The sequence below is a fragment of the Euleptes europaea genome, chromosome 11 (genome assembly GCF_029931775.1).
Source record: "Euleptes europaea isolate rEulEur1 chromosome 11, rEulEur1.hap1, whole genome shotgun sequence".
Lineage (NCBI taxonomy): Eukaryota > Metazoa > Chordata > Lepidosauria > Squamata > Sphaerodactylidae > Euleptes > Euleptes europaea.
The window spans coordinates 14,680,999-14,695,490 of record NC_079322.1 but is presented as its reverse complement, the minus strand read 5'-3'; positions in this window follow the sequence as shown (position 1 = coordinate 14,695,490).

Here is a 14,492-nt window from a genome sequence, read left to right as displayed (position 1 = left end):
TTATTATGTTGCCTAATAGTGTACCTTTCCTCTATGCTCACGACTGACTGGTCTAGGAGCATTAAATAAACGAACGAATGAACGGTTTCCTCATAACAACCCTCTGAGGCCGAGAGAGAGTGAGAAGACCCGGATCTGTGTTGTGGGTAGTCCCCCCCACTCCCAAGCTTAACTGGGGACCTGGTCGAGGAGGAGAAAGAACTGGCACCTGATCCGACAAGCGCTGCTACTCCTGGCCTTCTGCCATAGTAGGCATCGATGGCAGAAGAAGGGAAAACAGGCAGACAAGACCCACCAGGAGGGCCAGAGCTGTTGCCAGACAATGGCCGGGGGTGGGTGAGTGGGACTAGTACTAGCAGCTGAGAGGCAGGCACCTTTACTCTGGGTCAGCAAAGGGTGAAAGTGGGTCTGGAGAAAGGTTCGCCTCCCCTTTTCCTCTCCTGGCGGAAGCAGTTTGTGGGAGAGAGGAAGTAGAGGAGGTGGGCACATCTTGGGAAGCTAGCCTTATAAGGGCCCTAGGCAGGAGTTCAAGGATGACCCGTTCCAGTTCTCTCTAGCCAGCCAGAGCTGGAAGACAGCATTGGGAGGAGAGAAGGAAGAGCCTGATGTGCTTAACTCCTTCCCTTTTCTGGACTGAGGTCTGTGGAGACCCTGCTGAGAAAGGTGTGTGTGCTGACCCTGGACAAACCTGGCAAGGCCATGGTCACTCACAGTCACCAGTAAAGTTCAGGGTTGAGTGGAGATTTGAACCTGGATCTCACAGATCCTAGTTGGTTGCCAGGCATGGCCACCCAGAAGGGTGGCCAGCTGTATTTATTTATTTATTGTTTCAATTTAATACCCCGCTCTCCCTGGCCGAGACTGGGCTCAGAGAGGCTTACAGGGGAATAATAACCAATTTAATTATTAAAACCATTTAAAACAGCATTTTAAAATAGCCCTAAAATTCTAAAACTACTTAGGCGCCTCTAAGTGTAAAAAGGTTTAACTAGGCGAGCAGATGGAATTAAGATACTGTGACGGTGAGGGTTGGGGAGGCCAGCAATCATATATATGAAACCGTAGCTGGCCTGGCAGAATAGCTCTGTTTTACGGGCCCTGCAGAACTCCTTAAGGTCCCGCAGGGCCCTGCTCTCACTCGAGAGGCTATTCCACCAGACAGGGGCCAGAGACAAAAAAGCTCTGGCCCTGGTTGAGGCCAGCTGGACATTCCTCGGGCCAGGGACAACGAAAAGATTTGTATTAGTTGAACGAAGAGTCCTCCAGGGAGCATACCAGGAGTGGCATGATGTCACTTCTGGAGAAACATGGAAGTGACAACACACCTCTCTAGGAATTGTTGGAGGGGACAGTTGAAAGCATATTTGATGGGATTGCTTTTTATAGCTGGGTGACCAGCTGGAAAAATCTGGCAAACCTTACCCCGTCATTGATGCAGTGACCCATCAGACTACACTGTAGGATAAAATGTTGTCCACTCCTGACCATACTCCACAAACGGACCACTGGTTAAAAGATCTGATATTCTCTAAAGAGGAGTCGGGCCTGTAGTTTAGTGGTAGAGGATCTGCTTTGGAAATGATGGTCCCAGGTTCAAACCTGGGCTTCTCCTGTAAAAGGTAGTGGTGGTGGAAAATGCCATCAAATAGCAGCTGATTTATGTCGACTCTGTAGGGTTTTCAAGGCAAAAGACAAGTAGAGGTGGTTTGCCTGTCTCTGCACAGCAACCCTGGACTTCCTTGGCAGTCACTCATGCAAATACTAATCAGTGCTGACCTTGCTTAGCTTCCAGATCTGATGAGATCAGACTAGCCTAATTCAGGTGAGGCAATCAAGTAGTAGGTAATGTCAAATACCTATGGATGAGACCCTGGAGAGCTGCCACCACCCAGCCACCACCCAGCCTAGACAACACTGACAGTGACAAGACTAATGGTCTGACTTGGTATAAGGCACCTTCATGTGAGATATTTAGGCAATTATACCTTTAGGATATGTTTAAATGCAAACTAAAATGAATGGCTCTACCTGTGTACAGACACCGATCTAATTGTCTGGAATTGATTCATCCATTTGTGGTATCTTTTACCCACAGGGATACAAAAATAGTCATGCACTGTGAACAAGGTAATTAGACTATAATTCATGTCTAGAGAGCAGATCTATAGCTCCGATAAACAAATGGAACCAGAAGAGTCAATCCTAACAGAAATAATCTGCACACAGCAGAATAAACAAAACACAGATTAAGGGTTTGTAGTACAGATAGGGGAGAGTCAGTGTGGTGTAGTGGTTAAGAGCAGTGGACTCTAATCTAGAGAACTGGGTTAAATTGACTGCTTTACGTTTCTTTGTTTCTAAAGACTTTTTAATTTTTAAAGGGTTAGTGCTGGGGGGTGGGGAGAGATTTTCTGAGATGGATTCTCTGGTTTAACATTGATTCAGTTGGGTTTGCCACATTGACCCTGGGCTCTGTTTGGCTTCTGTGGTTTGACATTAGTTTTGTTGGGCTTGTAACAATGTCCCTTGCTTCAGTGGGTTTGGTTTGGATTCTCTGGTTTGAATTTGGTTCTGTTGGCATTTGGAGGCTTTTGACCAGGGGTTTCTCTTGTGTGTTCAGCTAAGCTTCTTTGTCCTGAACAAAGCATGGGAAACCCCCCCCCCCCCAATAGGAAACAATGAAGAAAAGTTAGATGGTTGGGTGTATCTTGTTCAGGACTCTATAGAATTGAATCCCTTGGTCCAGTTCCCTTGAAATCTAGGGGTTCTTTAGTGGACAGGCAGGGCTGAGTTTCCTGCAACTCTGGTGCCATTGAAAAAAAGCCATTCCAGCTCCCAGAAATTGTTCCTTTATAAGGAATAATGAAACCCCCACCAAATTTTGGAATTCAGAAAGAAAGAAAAAACCACCAACTAAATTCGAATTCAGAAATGGTATTGGGGATCTGGATAATCCAGAATATCAGTTTGGAAACTGTTCTTGAAATCCAAATCTAAAAATACTGGGGGGTTTTCATGCACACATTCCTAACTTTTAGGCCAGGGAGAAATGAATTGCATTAGTTGATAATTACATTGTTGTTTTCTTAAGTGCAGTGATTGGTTTATTTTGGAGCTTGTGCTTTTTTATGGAATAAATCAAGTGGCCATTTGACCAACCCATTTCAACTTGATGCCATATATAAGTAGCAATAACATAGGGTAGGATCCATAGTAAAATAGCAATTTCCAATGATCTCCCCTTTCCACTGCAGATTTGTCTCCTGTCATTCCTCAGGGTATCCTCTCCCCCAGGGGCTCCAGTGGGCTGCTTTGGAAGCGGGGAGAGAGGAAATTTCTGTTCTGTTGATGTAAAACTTATTCTGGATCCAACCCCTATGATCTTCCAAATTTCTTTCAATACTACTATTACTTCTACTACTTCCACTAATTTTTATTTTCTCAATAACTTACCACATATATAATCCACCTTTCTCACTGAGACTCACGGTGGATTATAGAATTAGAAGACAACACAATAAAACAATATGATGCACCTGACAGTGCAATAAAACTAACAAACTGCAGCAGTGAAAACAAAAATTGGGAGTACAAAATTAGAAAATAGTGCAACACAAACATCATAATATATAAATAAACAATGAAAGAATAAAAGAAAACTGCCTAAATTTTTCACTACTACTATTACCCTATTACTACTACCAGTTTTTATATTTCAATAATCCCTAAGTTTGCAAAGGAAGCCATTACAATGGGGATCCACACAGAACCACAATTTCTCCTGGGCTCCTTGTGTAATAAACCTCTAAGTGAAGACAAGGTTGTAAACTTTCCAAGACAAGGGCCTTGAAACTGACAGTGGAGCAAATAATACTTATAATGAGATCATACCTTGTATCCTCAGCCCCTCACCTCATGCGTTGATTGTAGAAAGTGATCTGCATGTAGCTTCTGTTGAGACAGCAGATTTAGATGACTAGAAGCAGGACCGCAGAAGTTCAGACTTCGATGTCAAGTCTGTGGGCCTCAAGGAAACCATTTGACTTTCAGGGACCATGTTTGTTTTTGAGATGCTTTTGAGACATTCGCCAAGTACACAAAAGAGGTCCACTGAAGAAAAGGTTAGTATTTGAATGAGAAACTGTGCAGATCAAAGAATGACACTGAAAAGGGCAATAATAAGTAGATGCCTGGAAGAGTTCTTTCAAAGGGTGTGGGGAGACCATTCAGTTGCAGCAGAAGGTGGGGGAAGGTGATACAAGATTCAGCACTGGTGAAACAGCACCAGGATTATCGCTAGTTTATTTATTTTGTATTTATGTATAGTAGCAGCCTGAATAGCCCAGACTAGCCCCAAGCTTCTCACAGCTGGGAAGCTAGGTAAAGTCATCCATTGTCAGTACTTGGATGGGAAACCACCAAGGAAGACTAGGGTTGTTATGCAGAGGAAGGCAATGGTGAATCACTACTGGTCAACTCCAGTTTATGCTGGCACGTCTAAACATCTTACCATCTGCAGTTACAAGAGGTAAGTACACAAACATTCCCTATGAGGAGAGACTTTGTTCATGTGCCAAAAAACAACCAGAATCAGCTGTCCACATCCTCCTGCACTGCGAACTCCATACATCGGCCAGAGAGAAATATATAGTAACCCTCTTAATCAACAGCCGAGCTCAAACTGACGCAGGGCTTGTATGATATCTGCTAACCGATGGCAACCCGCTTGTAACTTGGGCGGTAGCTAGATTCCTTGTAACCTCGCTAAGCATGCCGCACTCAATGGTACCAGGCACTTTACATGCAGCACTGGATGTAGATATATTTTAGCTTTTGCTACCTATTGTTTTAGGAATTTTAAGTAGAAATACTGTATTTATGCCATTAAAGGTTTTTGTATTGTATTGTATACTGGTCATCTCTTGCCTGAAAAACCCTACTAGGTTGGTCACAAGAGCTGATAGCACTTAATTCTATAATCCCTCATCCATTATCCATCATCCATCTTCTATCTTCTATCTGTAAACTGCTTTGAGTCCACATTATAAAAATGTGTACTTTTTCATTAAAAGCAACGAGTTCTGTGTATAGCCACTGTGGAGTAGTGGTTAGAGTGCTGGACTAGGATCAGAGAGACTCAGGTTCAGATCTCCACTCTTCCATAGAAGCTCACTGGATGATGCTTAGTCAGTCACTCTCACTCAGCTTAACCTACCTCACAGGATTGTTTAGAGAATCAAATGGAGGAAGGGAGAATGATGTTGTAAACTGTTTTGGATGCCCCTTGGGGAAAGAAGTGGGGTATAAAGAAAGATTCTATTCTGTATTATTCTATTACCAATTTACAATATCTTTTCCCTTGATTTAACAGCCATTGGCCAGTCATCTACCATTTCACTCTTAAAAGGGGGGGGGGAGAAGATTAATATTTTCTTGACACTATCGACAGAAAAGTGGCTCATCTCTCATGCAATTAACTGATCTACTTGACAGCAGATAATGCAGTATCCGCTTCTTAGAAAGTATCCTTAGCTGTTTTATCCAGGGAGTAATATATTTATTTGGTGCACTATTATTTCGTGAACATGCTAAAACAGCATGGGCTAGGGAGTCTACTTGATCTGGACAGCTGGGCAAAATGGGCATTTGCAGTCTTCTGCAGTAATGTTATTGTGTCCCCCTTGCCTCTCTGCTGAGTCTAATTACACCTTGCCAATAAGAAAGCTCATCAAAATTTATTGATTTTTAACCAGCGGAAATAGTCTGACAAGGAAAAAGTTCTGTTAAAGGGTATCTTGAAGAAGCAAGGTGAACATTTACGATCTGTGTCCTTGAACACTACCGATTTAATTGAGTCTTCTATTCCATGTTATTCTGTTATGAACTGAGTCGAAAAAAATGAATCAGTTTCTTGCAGGTTACAACTTTATCTTACGTGGAAGTATGCTTGAAACAGAAGAATATGGTTCACAGTCGGCCCCTTATATGGCAAGAGAAGTATGCAAAATCCTTACCGACGAGTGGTACACAGAGAGAAACAGCAACACGATTGAAGGACACTGTGGGACGGTTGGGACTGTAACTGGAATAGCTGTGTGAAGAGATCTGATCAGCAGTATACGTTTCAGGTAAAAATTCATTACATGATGAAATGAGGATTGCACTCAATTTCTGTTATCGGTTTGACTTCTGCACCAGCAAGTAAGACCCGCAGGTTTTACCTTGAAGGTATGTGAAGTGAAAAATCAATACAGCTAGCATTCTGCAAGCATAGTTTGTGGCTTCCACCAGAACTCCTCCCACCTGTAATCCCAAGGATGGTTCAAGGGTGTAAATGAAGAAACCCACTTACCTGTGCCATTTTTATGTTCCTGGATGCTGCTGCAAATCTATCTTGGAAACTGCCACATCCCAACACTCTGCCCCAGGTGCAGTTTGCTCGTGAGGTATTGATTATTTATTTACGTACTCTATTTATACCCTACCTTCCTGCCCAATGAGGACCCAATGTGGCTTCCTGCCCAACGAGGACCCAATGTGGCTTACAAAATTATTCCCTCCTCTATTTTATCCTCACAACAGCCCTGTGAGGTAGGTTAACTGAGAGTGTGTGTCTGGCCCAGGGTCATCCAGCAAGCTTCCATAGCCGAATGGGGATTTGAACCCAGACTTTTCAAAAAATGGCTGCGGGGCTAAAGTGGCCTGATGCCGCTTTTTTGGTTTCATTTATTGCCACCCCTTTTTTCCAGCGGTAACACCCACCCCCACCCCGCAACATCAAAAAATACCAGTTCGGCATATCGATATCGTATAGATATAAGAGAGCCAGTGTGGTGTGGTTTAGCAGTTAGTATGTTAGACTAAGTTCTGGGAGCTCCACGTCTACCACAGAGCTCACGGGGTGACCTTGAGTTTCTCTCAGCCCAATGACTTCACAGGGCAGTTCTGAGCGTACAGTGGATGGAGCAGTAGTGTGCTGCTCTGAGCTGTCTGGAGAAAGTACGTGTCAAGGCTGACCCTGCCTTGGTGAAGTGACTTCCAAAGTAACACACACCATAAAGCAAAAGAAGGCTTCATGGAAGAAATTCAAGAAAAGTTATGAAAACAAGGCATATAGTTCATGTCAAGATTACAAGTTTGTCAGATAGTTTGACAGGTGCAGGATAGATCAGTGAGATCTAAGGATGATGTAATCAGCCTGGAAAGTACCTGGGGAGCTAGAGAAAGCTGGCCTGATCCAGTTAGAGCCAGGTGGCTGATTCAATGCAGTAGCAATACCAGGATAATTGGATATCTACTGTGATTGGTGGCTGCGTCCACCAGGTGTATATAATGAAGTGAAACCGCAGTTCTATGCGGGATGTTATGAGCGGAGAGTGTGAAAGGAGTATCTGTATATATTTCTGCACTGTACAAATAAACTACACTTTTCTATGTGGCCGTGGACTTTCTGATGGGTATCCTGGACAAGACTGCTAATCCGCTTGGCTTCCGCGTCAGTTCAGTGGCAATGAAATGCAAAAATAACAAAACTGACTAGCTATCCTACTTACCGGAGTCCCAACACAGCGTCGTTGGTTCTTAAAGCAAAGAGTTCCAGAGCATAATAGAAATATCTTTTTGGCAGCATGGAGGGATAGGGAGAAAAGAGTAAAGGGCATAAGGATTCTTCTCTCTAACTATACTTATAGAAAAATGCTGGCCATAACCTCTTGACCTCCTTAACCAACCACCGGGCAGTATCTATGGGGTAACTGCCAGTGTATGTGTATGGCGGCTAACACCTGCAGAGAATCAGAGAACAGTGAACTTAACTGGAAAATTCCACTAAGACAGAATTGACAAATACCAGACAGAAAATCCTTTCCTACAAGATGTGGTTTTGATGTACTGGCATAGAGGAAACTGTGTGCCTTTTAGCAACTTCTCAGATCTCCACAGGGATGCCTTTGAGCACAGGGTGAAGAGCTCCACAGGGAAGCTTTTTCAGCAGAGACCTGTTCATGTAGGTGGACATTCATATTCAATATATTGTTCATAAGTATGCAGATTTTTCAGTAATCATCTAACTGAAATGCAAAAGTTTTTTGGGAACACATTTCACATGAACTCATCTCTGTGCAAGAGAATGAATCTTTGGATCTTTCCTGAATAAACTTTAAAGGCTTATTTTGGCAACTGTTCGTACTGCTAGAAGCTTTATAACTCCAGCTGAATGCCCCCGATTAATGAGGCCAGCTCAAATGGTTGCACGTGCTGGTGTTGGAAGGATTACAGATTTGTCTCAGGGAAATAAAATAGTATGAATATGAAATGGTTGTTCCTTTGGGCAGCTGTAAATTCTAATCAAAGAACACAGTTTAGAAATGGCTAAATACAAGACAGTGGGGATACAGGAGAGAGTCTTGGCCGCTCGCGGAGAAATCAACATCTCTCCAAAGTCAGGAGCAAAATTGCTTTGACATATAAACATGCCAAGCTGCAGGCTGTTGACCCATTGGTCTCAGAGAGACAGAGAAAGGCCATTCCCAGCACCTGTTACCCTTTAACCTGAAATGCCAGGGGTTGGGCTGAGAACCTTCTGCTTGCAAAACATGAGCTTTATCACCAAGAAACGAACCCTCCCCAATTGGACTAGATTAGAATCGCATGCCTACTTAGTGAAACTGTACTCCATTAATTTCTATGGGCTGTCATTGCTGTTCCAATAACCAGCCACTTTTTTTTTCCTTTTAAAAAGAAGCACAATTAGTACACACATGCTAGATTATGGCTACTATATTTGGAACTGTAGGAAGAAGACCAGAAGACCAAAACCACCCTGCCAAATTACTTCCAAAACCGAACAAAGTCCCTTTGTTTTTATGGTAATTTTGCAAATTCCTTTGCGGTCACCACGAAGGGCTGTTAAAACAATCAAACCAAGATGAAACAGCATCACAGACAGATATTTTTCATATCACCAGCCACTGAAGGACTGTAGCTGGATCCAGGTTCGAATCCCCACTCTGCCACAGAAGCTTGCCAGTCACACACACTCAGCCTAACCTAACTCACAGGATTATTGTGAGGACAAAATAGAGGAGAGGAGAATGATGTAAGCTGCTTTGGGGTTTCCACAGAGGAGAAAGACAGGGAATGAAGGAAAGTAACGAAAATAAAAATAAAATAAATACTAATATAGGGTGCGTTTAGTCCATCTAAATGCTAGGGGGAGGTGTAATTGAATGCTTTCTAGTGTTCTAAGTTCATTGAATGCTTTTCTTGTCCCCCCATTCCCCCCCCCATTGTTGCGCTTCCTCTCATCCTGTAAATTAGTTGATATAGCCTTCAGGTCTGCCTCTACTATTGGAAGGCCTACAGTCAGTTGTTGCTTCTAGCAATTCTGTTTTTACAGTAAATTTCATAAAATGGAAGTTTACATGTGTTGGGCAGGTTTATTTCCCCAACCCTTCTAACATCACCAAGCCAACTTATTGTAAGCTGAAACAACGTCTTTTGCAGAAAATAGGGTTGCCAGGCCCAGCCTGGCAACCATCAAACATGGGGGTGTGGCTGTCAGTCATGGCATGACATTACTTCCAGGAAAGCCCTGATGTAGGGTTGCCAACCACCAGGTAGTAGCTATTTCAACTGGTCTCCAGCCAATAGAGATCATTCACCTGGAGAAAATGGCAGCTTTGGCAATTGGACTCTATGGCATTGAAGTCCCTCCCCTCTCCAAACCCCGCCCTCCTCAGGCTCTGCCCCCAAAACCTCCCACTGGTAGCAAAGAGGGACTTGGCAACCCTACCCTAATGTCACACCTCTCTAGGAATCACCAGAAACTCCATGGTTTTACCATAGTGTTTCCTGCAATTGCTAGAGAGGTGTGATGTCACTTTTGGAGAAAACTGAGAAGTGATGTCACAACATTTGAAAACATTTTTTTTCTCCATCTGGCCAGTGGAGTGCTGGTGGGCAAGGCCCACTGGATGCCGGAGATCTCCTGCTCCCAGTGTGCATCTGGCATCCCTAGCAGAGAAAAAAGTAGGAAGATGCAGCCAAGAATTAAAACAGTGGGATGCACACTGACTGCTGTTTCAACAGCCTTGCTGAGAAAAGCTTAAAGCATGAGCTGACCTAAATAACGAACGAACTAACCAACTAACCAACTAACCAACCAACCAACCAACCAACCAACCAAATAAATAAATAAATAATTTTGCAACAACTTCCCAGTGTATCAGCCTGCAAAAGAAATGCGATTTTAAAGTGACAAGCTGAACTTTGTAGTTCTTTAGCTGTTTATTCTCAAATGAATAAAATGGTTTTTGTGTGTGTTTCAAGAGATTAAACCCATTGACAGAGTAAGCAGCTGTCTCCAAAAAATTTCTAATTTTGTCTACTTCACACCTCCAAAGAAAGGGGATTGAAGAAAAGGAAAGTTACAGCAATCAATGTTTGAGGATTCAAGAGTCCAGTAAAAAGAGAATAACCAAGGTTCTTTTCCAAAATGATTAAAATATAATTTTAATACAAAATCCTCCACAAAGAGAGTTATGTCATAAAACACAGTGTCATAAAAAACTGTTACTGGTACCTAAAAATGTCAACTTACTCCTCAATTATAGTGGTATGTGTACTGTTTTGAGGGTATAGATGCATTTTATTTGTTTATTTATTTTGCATGATGCTTTCATTATAGGAATGTAACTTTTTATATTGCAATAAAAGCTTACATCTTTTTTTTAAAAAGCATGATACCAACTGTAGAGCCAAATTATGGGCATAATGCATCTCTTATAATGAGTGCAGCTCACACAGATGTCCATATGGTTGGGAAATTCCCATAAGTTTCCATGGAGCCCTTTAACGCCCACTTTCCCATCCAGCTAGGCATACACACCTACATCCATGATGCACTGGCCATTCCTTGCCCATCCTCGGCTTTTATCAAGCAATTGTGTGCCATATGGTGGAACATTCTGCTCCGGAGCATGGGTCATCTATGCTCACAACAGGGCCACTGCATACCACTATGGCAGGCCTATGTAAATCACTACAATGCAGTGCAATTTTGTTCAACTAAAGGCCAGTGAAAACTCTCTATGGGACCTTACAGGGGTCCCTTCTATTAGCTACAGCTCAGTGATCTCCTGTGCGGGAGGATCTTGTCCATTGTCTTTATTTAGTACGGTAGGTTTTTTCCTAAAAAAAAGTACAAAGGATGCAAAATTCATGTTTCCCTTAATCTTGAAACTACCGACGCTGTCAAACTGCTTTCCCAGCAAGAAAGTGTTTAAATGAGGTGCTGATTACACCTTTTCTCAATGCTGAAACGTTTCTCCTACTGGTTTTGCCAGTAAGATGCTGTGGTGCGCTTTCTAGAGAGTTTCATGGAAATAAACCTACCTTATTTAAGAAGTCATTAATATGACCCATTTCACCTTGTACTCGGCAGCCATTAGTAAAAGGGCTGAATGTTTAATTACCTCCCTTCAGTACACTTGTAAGGTATCATCCAGGGCGAAGTGCAGCTTCAAAGAATTAAAGCACGCCAAATTCGGTTTTAAGAACCTTGGTAGGGAAAGCTTCACTGCACAAAACCGCTCTGCCAAGTAAATCTTTATGAGTGGTGCCAACTGGTTTGGCTCCCCTTCCAATTTATTCTGCCATTCTGTATGCTCACTAAAGGGAAATGCATCTTAGAAAGGGGCCATAAAAATAATCGTGACGAGCACACAGACAAATTCCCTGCAAATGAGAGCCCCACTCAAGTCACTGGACTTTCATGTGAGCTTTGGGGGTAAAGAATAGGCCAGGGCTTAATTAAATCTTGGGATCTGTAAGCCCAGCTCTGGATGCTGTTTTCAAGGCTAGTGTGCAGTCCTGGAATGAATTAATAATAAGGAGAGGGGGCATCTGGCAATATGAGCAGTTTTTCCCTTTCAGGGCTTCCAAATCCAGATTGGGAGATTTCTGGAAATTTGGGGGTGGAGCCTGGGGAGGGCAAGGTTTGGGGAAAGGATAGGGTTGCCAGCATATGCCTGTTAATGGCGGGCAAGTGCCTGCCAATTAACATGCCTGCCTGTCGCCCCTCAGCTGGCTGGTGGGGGAAACAGATCACCATGTGAGGGCAGCATGGTGTGGCACAATAATGTCCCTTCCAAGGTAAACCCGGAAGCGATAGGAATGCTCTAGCACATCCCTCAAAAAACTCTATGGAAACCTTAGTGTTTTGGAGGAATATGCTAGAGCATCCCCGTCACCTCCGGGTTTTATGGGGATGCTCTACCGCATTCCTCCAAAAACCCTCTATGGTTTTCATAGAATTTCATGACCTGAAGTTGGCATACATTGAAGACTTTAGATAGAGGCATGGAAAATAGCGGTCTGGTTCAAACACTTGGGCTATTTGGTGCATACATTGCAAGTCACAGTCACATGCCGCCAAGTCACAGCCAACTTATGGTGACCCCAACAAGAGGCTTTCAAGGCAAGTGATTAAACAGAGGCTGTTTGCCATTGCCTTCCTCTGTAGAGTCTTCCTTGGAGATCTTCTTTCCAAGTACTGTCCCTGCTTATCTTCTGAGATCTGATGAGGTTGGGCTATATCGTTAAAGTTGCCAGCTCCAGGTTGGGAAATATCTGGAGATTTTGGGGGTGGAGCCTGAGGAGGGCAGGCTTTGGGGAGTGGAGGGATTTCAGTGGGGTATAATGTCATCAAGCCCACCTTCCAAAGCAGCCATTTTCTCCAGGTGAACTGATCTCTGTCATTTGGAGACCAGTACATCTGGAGTTTGGCAACCCTATAGAGCAGCCATGATGTCTCGGCCACTTTGGTTTCTGGTTTAAAAAGTTTCACTCTCCAGCCACCACCTAGTGGTTGGCAACCCTATCTACCACACTGCCTTTCCTCCCCTACATTGCAAAGACACTTACATTAAAAGAATCTTGAAAGCTCCTCTCCCATACCTACTGTGGAGTGACAGAGAGAACAATTCAGACAATGGACAATAGTATAAATGCAGGACACAGCTAGGAAACTTAATAACCCTTGCCTACTTGGAAGAGCATTGAGAAGAAATGCTAAGTATATCGTCCACAGCAATGTGTTAAGCTCAATCTTTCTTCCTTCCTTTATTTTTCCTTTTTCTTTTTGCCTTTGAAAGCCCATTTTTTCTAGGAAATTGGTATTTGCCCTTGACCCAGGAGAAACACTCTTCTTTCTTGGCCGCAATTTCTGAATTACCCAGACTAATTCCAGATATGTTCCCACTCCATAATAGCATCGGGCCCCCATGTCAGCAATCACAGTGCCATTGCAGAGGAGAGAAGGCAGTTCACTGAAAGAAATTGCGCAAAGACCAAAATGATGGTACATTAGGGAGGAAACTTTTGCCCTTCACATAAATCATCAAGATGTATGGACCATGGGAGTTTCAGGAGCAGATTCAAGTGATTTTTTTCTCCATGTTGCAAACTGAGGACCCAGAGAATGGACCGAGGGGACATGATGGTATTTTAGCAGGGCTTGCTGCATGGAAGGCTGCCTAAAACACCCCTGAGTTTCAAATGGGAAAATGGCATTTCAATGATGTAAGAGGCATTTATTTATTTTTTAATTCAGGCAAGAAAATAAGCTGCTCATAAATGATCTACTAAATGTTGGAACCCAACTATTCCTTCTGCCAGGGGTCTGAAGGCTGAATTTTGACAATAATAACTTGTTGAGTGACAAATGGAATAAAAGATTCACAGAAAGCTGATCACCTGTTCAGAAAAGAAATGTAAAGTGCTGGTGTGTATCCATGATGCGGAGCTGGAATTTCCTACTTCATCCTCCTGTTGCTACAACCCATTGAGGGGCCCCCTCGTGTTTTTCCTGGAGTCAGGGGATCCTCAGGATCAGCACAAGGGGCAAAAGGGGGGGATCAGTGGAAATTGTCACCCCCCTTTTCAAAAATCTACATACTCTTTAAGTCCTTGTATGGTTGGATACAGGACTTCAGCAATTTACTCTCAGCAGAGTAAGCTAGTCTCCGTTGCCTCTCCTGGTACATCCCCCAAAGAACATTATGTTCTGCTAATAATAATTTTTTGGTGGTCCCCAGCTAGGGTTGCCAGGTCCCTCTTTGCTATTGGTGGGATATTTTTGGGGTGGAGCCTGAGAAGAGCAGGGTTTGGGGAGGGACTTCAGTGCGATAGAGTCCAATTGCCAAAGCAATTTCTCCAGGGGAACTAATCTTTATCAGCTAGAGAAAAGTTGTAATAGCAGGAAATCTTCAGCTAGTATCTGGAGGTTGGCAACCCTATCCCCAGCCCCAGGCTGTGGCTGTCCTCAACAAGAGGCGGGGCTGGGGGGCTTTTTCGGCCCTGGCCTAGGGTTGCCAACCTCCAGGTGGTTGAGATAAATATGCACAAGTACTAACAAAGTATGGCTGAGTAAACAATAGTACAAGGCTCAAACACTCAAATAGCAAAGATGTATATTTGAAAGTTACAATAGT